The sequence below is a fragment of the Odontesthes bonariensis genome, chromosome 1 (genome assembly GCF_027942865.1).
Source record: "Odontesthes bonariensis isolate fOdoBon6 chromosome 1, fOdoBon6.hap1, whole genome shotgun sequence".
NCBI lineage: Eukaryota > Metazoa > Chordata > Actinopteri > Atheriniformes > Atherinopsidae > Odontesthes > Odontesthes bonariensis.
The window spans coordinates 13,527,323-13,534,448 of NC_134506.1; positions in this window are offsets into that span (position 1 = coordinate 13,527,323).

Consider the following 7,126-nt stretch of genomic DNA (forward strand, 5'->3'; position numbering starts at 1 on the left):
ACAATTAGGTTGAAGTGTGTCCTTAGCCTATCGTATCATGTTCAGACTGCTGTGATTTGTGAAATAAAACAAGTGTCCATGTCCGCAGTTCAGCCAGGAAAGTTGTTTTTAATCTGTAATGAAGTAAGAATGAGAGACTTCAAGGAAACCCCTTTGCTCCAATGACTACATTTGATCTTTTATCCTGAGTTTATAGGCGCTGTTCTTACGCTTGCGAACAACAACGCACACTAACTTTGACTTGACTTACCCAGGCGTGCTTCGTATTTTGTCATTTTGGCTGGTCCTGATTTTTGTAACTCAGTCGGTGCGTCTGATGAAGGAAGAGATGCGTGAAGAGTCTATGAGATGTATAATCATTACAGGCATTGACCATCAAAAGAAGGTATAATTATTATAGTTAAAGTTTAAACACTTATGTTTGTCTAAACTTAACTGTTTGAATTTAAATTTTTCATTTATCCATTTGATTTAATTTTATTTATTTCATATGCAATTTGTAGTGCGGCTCCCGGCTGTCTTTTTCTCAACAGCGACACCTGTTGATCTGGATGAAGACTGCAGTGTATCCAGCACGTCTCGAGTGCCAGTATAAATGGTTACGGCACTGTGTTAACATCACAGTTCACTCGCACGGCGACCGGTTCGGCGCGCATGATCGCGGCTTCAAGCATAAAGCTACATATAGGAGGCTAATGTGATTCAAACTTCATGGCAGCGGTCTTGGTAAACAAAATATCAAGTCACTAAATATAAGTCTGGGGTCAGTTTCCAGTCCTAATCATTACCTCTGGGATCTTTGGTCTTTCTCCAGTTTAATGTGGAGGAATTTGTCTGTTGCCTGCACACACGTTTTGGATGATCAAGCTAGAATTTATCTCCTCACTTCGGTGCGGAACATCAGTTTTGGCTGATTGAAAGCTCATTTTTGCACCCAGGTTTCGAAAAAGCCTGAAAGCAGAGGAGAGGAGGCTGTTAAAGAAGCATGCCCAATGTCATGGTGTCCTCGTAGTTTTGGTAATTTACTGAAAGGATGTGTGAATTATCGTGGCCCGTCAGTAGAGCGTGTAGACAAGGGATGGCTATCTCATTAAAGAGCCAATTATTTGACTCATAGCTGTGGAGCTCATGGAGAAAGGCTCAGGGTCGAGAGGTTTGTCAAGTGATTTTTGTGTGCTGAGTGGAAAGCTACTCCAGGCCCAGAACACGTGCACGCCATCTCTGTCCTCCGACACACATATAACTGCTCTTTCCCACTTTGCTTTGCGGTGACACTCACACAAAACTCTTTTCTCTCCACCTGAGGACAATAGCTGTGCAGCGAGGTGAGACCGCAGGAGTAAAAGCATTTATCCTAGCGGAGAAGTGCTGATGACCCTCCCTGCTGGCTCCTCTCTTGCTCTCTTTCTCCCTCTGGGCCGACAGGATGCTTTTGTGTCGGCTGGGTGAAGTCTAGGGTGGTTGGTGGGGGTGCAGGGCGAGCGGCAGGCGGACCGCTGTCACACCACACACAGCTTTTTCAGGACACAGGCTGTACTTTTGACATGTGTCTACTGACATTACCAATGATGCTGCCCCTCCTCCTCCTCCCCGCTGGCTCGGGTTGTCTCCTCGCCTCACAGGGGTAATGGTGTGTGAGACAGTTGGAGAGAGGAAGAGGGAATATGCTGCGACTGTGTGTGTGACAGAGGGAAACTAAAGCTGAGAAAAAGGACGGGAGAAGAGAAAAGAAGTCTCTGCTTTTCTAGGATTTGCCAGTTTGTCTGTTTTCCTCAGGCAATTTTTCTCACAAGCAGAGCTAACTATAGAACTTGATATATTTACAACAGGCATCTTTATATATGAAAAGAATTTGAAATTTGAAATGACAGTCAGCTCTGTGAACAAGCTAACCACAAGCACGCTTGCTTTTACAGTGAATCTTATTAGCTTTGTTTAACTGGAATATAAGTGTCTGCACATTGCCTGCATCAAAGTGACACTAGAGAATTTTGTGAACCTTAAAACTATGTGCCTCCTACACATTTTGAAAAACACTGACTTTTGTTATTCACATTCATGAAGCTGTACCGCACCACCCAGAAGCTATAGATACCACAGTTGACGACTTTAGTTTCCAGCCTTGCACCACAATGTTGTGCTTTACAGTCGCTTGACAGCTTTTTGGGGTGCTTTTGATGGTGTCTTTGTGGACTCTTCAACATAAAAAAAATCATTTGTATGGCTGCACATGTGCGGGGCTCAGTGGTGTTGCATCATATAACTGTAGGGGGCGCCAAAGAGCAAAGAAATTTCCAAATTCTCTCGTATTACTTTAAGTTGGCTGTACACAACAGGATTTTTCATAAAGTTAGAAAGTTGTTGACAGTTTCCCAATGTCAGAATGAAATCACGAGGAATCTCACAAGAGTTGTGTTGTTCTCGGTCGTTTGGTGTGAGGTGGTCATAAAACTCAATCCAGGCTGTTTTTAGGCTGACTTTCTCAAATATTTGGGTCACAACATAGTCATGTTTAATTTTTATCTTGTATAATATTCGTCTTGTTTTATGCCTAACCTAATCATCTTGATGGGGGGGGGGGGGGGTGTTAATTAGCTCTTTTTGTAAATGAATCGGTTGCAGCATGATTATTTATACTCTTATTTGTGGGTTCCTTTACAGGACATCCACGTTGTTGTTAAGACATCTGATCAGTGTGTCTACTGATCGTGTACCCAACAACATGATAGTATTTGCAAACTTGTCCAACCACAAGATAAGAAATGAGAGCTACATAGTCTTATCTCCCTTATTTACATTTTATTTTTTTATGATTGTGTTCTCATGGATCATCTTTCTTGGAATAGCCACAACATTGATGTGCCTGAGTGTTCGCTCCCTTGCATTTGTGTGTTTTCACTTTCATCTTAACAAGTTGATGCACTGCAACATGTACAATTTTGTACATAGAAACAGCATGTGGCTGATTTGCTGAGAAACATTTATCTTTTTTTATGCCATTAATGAATGATACTGCATCCATTCCTTTCCAAACATACTGGCATTGTAAACAGTGACAGAGTTGGATGATTATTTAATTATTCCCACTGACTATATCCAGTTTTTACTGCTATACTCTGTGTGTTAGGAGGTCGCCTGATTTGAGTTCCCGAGCGCTACAGTCTTCCTGCTCTGCAGCCACACTGAATGGCCTCCAGCTTTGCATAAAACCCATAGAAATCCCAGGAACAGGCTCACTCTCATTTGACTGTCACATTAACTTGGCACTTCACTTTCTTCTGGCCCTTTTAACCACTGTGACCCATCAGAACAAACGATCTGGTCACAGAGCACAAAGCCCTTCTCCTTCCCTGTCAACCTTCCGGCCTCATTTCACCTCTCCTCTAACCTCTCCTGACCTTCCCTTCCTCCTGTTCTCCCTTTGTTTTTTTTTATAATGGTTACTAACTCAGATCTTAAAAGTAATTTAAGGTTTTAAGGAGAGGAACTCGTTTAAAAAGCATGAATGTCTATGATAGGATATTATCTCACAACTGCGCAGTGCATGAAGTTTTAAGTACACACATAATCTGTTTAAAGATATTCATGCACTTTTTTCCTCTATTTTTTTTACATGTGCAAGTGTACAACAATACGTATTCAAGATGTATTCAGATCGGTTCAAGCGGCTGAACTACAGGATAAGTAACGGCTTCACAGAAAGACATATTTACCAACTCCTAGGTAAGAGTTGTAAACTATGGGATTTATTATGTGACTGACACACCGTTCAACAGCAGTTTTTGTGACATATCTGTGGTCACAATCATCACTTTATACTTTCCTACTTGGCACACGCACACTAATTACAATCCTTTTGAAGGATCAGGGTGTACACATGGGGGCAGAAGGGCCACTTCCTGTCTGTCAGATGTATTTTTTTAATAATAGTTATTATTATTAACTTTACATACAGGTAATCCCATTGAGACATGAAGTCTCTTTCTCATGAGTGACCTGTTTCAGACAATCACTCTATACAGAAAGACAACAATTAATTACAGACAGAAATAGAGCAAAGGCTCAGTACTATAAGATCATCACAGTAAGATCCAAGTGTCATAAGAAACTGATTAAAAAGCTAAAACCAGGAACAGGTTTCCAGAGACTTTTCAAGTGCCTAAAGATTGTTTGAAATATCCCAGTGGATTCAAATGGGACAGCTTCAGATGATGTAAAGAGTTCAAGGTTGAAGGTGCAGAGTAAGAAAATCCCTTTTTACCAAGCTCTGTACGTACTGAGGGAGCGCTGAAGGTGATAAAGGCCTGGGACATGTAAGATGAAATATAAGGCCAGCAAGCCAAGAATTGATTTATAGATAAATTTCGACCACTGCATAAGTCTACGTGTGAATAATGACGACCAGCTGACCAGAGGAGTGAAGTGCAGTGGTGATTACAGCCAGCTATCAATCTCAGGGCTTCATGGTAGACAGCATCCAGCATCTGTAGAGAGCTGGCTGAGGCATTCATGTAAACAATGTCAGCGTAATCCGTAACTGGAGTAACATCTCCATAGTAACATAGTCCTGCTGCTGCTGCTTGAGTTGTAAGGCTGTCATCAAGAAAACAAACTAGTTGGTGTCATTTTAACTGTTGTTGCCATTTTTAAGTCCCATGACACTGGCTCAAAAAAAGATCTTTAAGCAGAGACATCACTAACATTTTCAGTGCTCTGTTGTGGCTCCATGTTGAGTTTCACCTTTGATCCAGAGAGCACCAGGAATGTTATTTCAGACTAACTTTCCAGCCAGCCAGCCGCTTATAAGAAGTTACGCAGGTAATCAGACGGTAAAAGAAGTGAACGCTCAGCCATTAGCTTTTGTTGTTATACGTTTATTATCCAAAGCTATTTAAATTCTTTCATTTTCTTTATAACAACTGTTTGGATGTGTCGTACCTTTTCCATTGCCCTCTGGTTGGGGGGGGGGCTGCTCTACATTAAGATTACTTTTATTGTCATGTAGTCATTGTCACACGAAATACACAAAATTCCTCCTCTGCATTTGACCCATCCAGGTTGGCACCTGTTGAACACACACATGCACATGCACAGGGTCACACACTCATAGAGACAGATGCCATACACTGGAGCGGTGGGATGCCATTCACCCGAGGAGCATGGGGGTACGGTGCCTTGCTCAAGGGCACCTCGGCCATGGCGAGGAGGTGGACTGACATCCCTCCAGCTGTTAGTTCACCAATCTTTTGAGTTTTTCATTTTTCAGTGATCAGAATTTGGTGGTTTATTTTAATTGACCATTTCTAGTCCATATAATCAACAGACAAAATAATCAATATTTGATTGAAAATGTAAGATAATAATTGATAGCTGTAAAGTGGGTGAATGTATAGTGTTGCAGTCTTATGATTGTTGTGTTTTGCCCCTAAAAACAACATGAAGTTGCTAATCTGCAGATTAATTATCTGTGGATATCTCTGCAGCCCTTTCTTATTACACAGTCATTTTATTAAGGGTTAAAATACTAATACATATACATATTGGTCATGATCATGTGTAAATGATCAGGTTTTTTTTTGGTAAAGTGTTAGTGCTGTGTTGCACTGAGCAGTGTCTCCTTGAATTTTTCCTTAATGGCACTTTTGCCCTGTGATTCTAATTATCTCAGAGACCCTCTTCATTACAGCCCCAATTGATGGAGGAGGAAGGAAGGAAGTTTATAATCATGTTCAATTAGTGCTCCTTCACATTTTATCTGAGTCCTTCCACTGTGCTAATGACTTATTTGTACCAATTATTTGCTTTGCTGAGCTTGTTAACCCCCGTGTTCCCCATAGCAGTCAAAGTGATTGCTGTGTGAGGTGTTTCTCTTTTACAGATATCATGAAATGAAAACATGATTTCAGTGTGTTGCTCACTATTTAAAGGCGGGGTAGGGGATCTTTTTCTGGAACATTTTTTTACATATTGCTTGAAATACTCTTCACACCCCTATTGCAACCAATTAATTAAAAGTTTTGACACAAATATGAAAAGTTTTAGTGGCCTCTAGAACGTACAATCTAGGAAAAACAGTATCCAATCATTGTGAACGGACCGTTCACAATGATTGGATTCTGATGCCGTCTATCAAACTGCAATCTGCTCATCCCTCCCCCTCCTTCTCCCTGTGCGAGTACCCTGCTCCGTGAACGTCCAGAAGCTTAGCAGGAAGCTAAACTAGAGCCAGCTTGGCTAGCACCTAGCATTATTAAACTTATAGTTAGCATAAACTAAATACTAAATACTAAATACGGCAACGATCGATGCTTGCTGTCAGAACAGCGCTCGTGCACCTTCGTGCTCGTGCGCGTTCATGTACTCTAGAGGCGTGGCTTCAGGGGAAAAGTGAAGAAAAGGGTTGGGACTTTTTACCTGTGTATTTTCAAAATGCAGCTTCGCTGGACTCAAAATCCAGGATCTCCTACCCTACCTTTAACACAAACACATTTAAAACTCTGTAAATCGATGCCCGAAACTGTTATGGTGTTTGCCTGGGTGTGTAAAGTAGAAGTTTTAATTCTAGTGTTAAGAGTTTCATAAAACAAAGAAAACTCCATTTCTTCATTCTTTTGTCTTAACGCACATTTGTTCAGAGGATTCTGAAAACACCACACCTTGTTAAGATATAAAGGTAAAGGCATGAAATAAACATATAAAATAAGAAGAAATAAAATAGACAACATACTTTGACTAAAATAACATGAATAACGGGTGTGGATTTTGAATACTGAAATTCAGATGGATATCTGTAAAGTTACGACATATGAATAAAGGACCAAACAATGTTATCTTCCTGTGTTAAAGCTATGGTAGGTAATCCTAGAGAGCTAGCAAGAGAGCTAGCAAGATTCGAAAGTGTCCCCTCCTCTAAGCTCCACCCCCCCCTCCCCATTCCGTCAGTGCTTCCAGAGAGTCTCTATATGAGGAGAGGGAAAACTGGCGGCTATTTCCGGGTGGTACTGCACTCTAGGGGCGCCAACGAAGCAGTGCAGAGCACGCCGAACTCTATGGTGGTACTATGAAATCCACATTAGATCCAGCCATTGCTTTGGATAGAATTTTTTATATTTTTTTATTTTCATTT